This window comes from Heterocephalus glaber, unplaced genomic scaffold (genome assembly GCF_053883595.1).
Source record: "Heterocephalus glaber isolate CG9 unplaced genomic scaffold, H.glaber_assembly_v1.0 deba00001446, whole genome shotgun sequence".
NCBI lineage: Eukaryota > Metazoa > Chordata > Mammalia > Rodentia > Bathyergidae > Heterocephalus > Heterocephalus glaber.
The window spans coordinates 641,356-643,172 of record NW_028258298.1 but is presented as its reverse complement, the minus strand read 5'-3'; the positions used below and the strand labels follow the sequence as shown (position 1 = coordinate 643,172).

Sequence of the window (1,817 nt, the reverse complement as noted above, 5' to 3'; positions counted from 1 at the left end):
TTACATATATCACACTTCTGTCAATCTGAAACCTTATAAGATTTCATGTTTATAAACTACAATACACACTGACCAAGCTATCAGTCCCTCACAGTTTTTTAGAAAAATATCTATATTTGTCTTTATGGATGTCAAAATGTTACACCATCATTTGTTTTTAAAAAATGCACATTCGTACTGTGAAGTTACTAGGAAAATACTCTTGCAAATAAACTATATAAAAATAAAATACACTTCAAAAGTATGTGGGTTGTTTTTTGTTTGATTTACAATATTCTGTGAAGTTCAAGAAATCCTAAGGGAAAAACTACCCCATATAACAAGTTTAATTACAGCAGCTTTTGCATAGCAATACTTAGAGGAAGTTGGACACTTCAATTTCCTCAGGAAGAGAAGGATGGAAGAGGATCTTCCACTTCAGATTTCTTTCTGGACATAAGTCTGCTTTCTTCAGGAATGGTTGCTGATGTCAAATCTCCATTAAGTGTATTTCTTGAGCAGTGAATAGGTCTGTCTGGGTCTTCAAGGGGAATATCATTACAAGAGTCTGTATCTGAGTAGGTTCTTTGGCGTCGCTGGGAGAGTCGGTGAAGTGCAGACACTGGCTCTTTTATAGAGTAGCTGCTCCTTTCTGAACTGCAAGAACCAGGGTGACTGACAGAACGTTTCATCATTTGAACAGGAGAAGGTGATACAGGAGAAACCAAAGGATTCGGATAGGGCAGTTGAAACATCTCAGGCTTAAACTTGGCATGTGCTATCTTCACATTCCTCAAGCGTCGTGATGAATGTGTTACATGGGGCACTGAGCAGGGAAGAGGCTTCATTCATATTCTCTACACTGGGAGATGAATGACTCTCATCGTGGTGAACAAATTCCTGGATTGTATGAACCTTTTGCATTAGAAGGTCACAGTAGAGGCGAAGTTCAGACATTTTGGTTTTCAGAGATTCACTGGTTTCACTTATTCCTTTTTCTTTTTTAATCCTAGCATCAGTCAAACATGCTTTGGAGCTCCCCAGAGCAACCAGCCACCTGTCTTTCAGCTGCATTTATGGCCTTCATGTAAAAATGCTGCTCTCCTGGAATGATTAATTCTATTCTTGTGTTGTCTGCTGAATGAACTTTAATTTCACAGACTGCCATCTTTATAATTTCTTTGCTCCCTTTGCAAACATCATCTTGTGAATCATAGTAGGATAGGAGTCCATTATCCAAAACAAACCAGCGAGGGTGCCAACCTATCAGATAGTCGGTCCACGTTTACAGAACCCCCTCCATGCTTCAGAGCCCGGCGCCAGGACTCCAGGACGTGGCGGCCCTCAGAGCAGAGGAAGGCGGGAGCCGAGCGCAGCTTTGGGGCGAGGAGGCGCGCGCTCACGTATCCCCGGGCGGCGAGCGTGGCGGCAGCGGCGGCAGGGAGATAGGACCTCAGCTCACACTTCCTCCCGAGGCCTGGCTCCCCGCTTGTTTTCATTGACCGGACTTCGCTTTCACTTCCGCTGGCATTTATTTTTAATGAAGCCAAAATGATCAGAATTTACTTGGCTTAATTTTCTAGCAAACTGAAGAAAAACTTGTTCACAGTCTCCTAGGTGATCATGTGATATTTTCGATGGAGGAGGGCATCGGGTGTAGTGGAGATAATTGGCCTTTGGATCAAAATCATTGACTTTGGGATGTGAGTATGTCACTCCCTAGCTATGGAAGCCTAGTCTTGTAGTTTTCTATTTAGAAATTGGGAATAAAAATAGCCACCCCAAATTGTTTTTCAAAAAATTATCTAAAATAACGTGTGTGCATGTGTATTTATATG

The 1,817-nt window shown here is 42.0% G+C and overlaps 1 pseudogene; it reads right to left on the bottom strand.

Annotated features, from left to right (window-relative positions):
* Nucleotides 1-293: 293 nt before the first annotated feature.
* On the bottom strand, nt 294-1,282 carry LOC101711987 (pleckstrin homology domain-containing family A member 3 pseudogene; annotated as a pseudogene).
* Nucleotides 1,283-1,817: the final 535 nt, after the last annotated feature.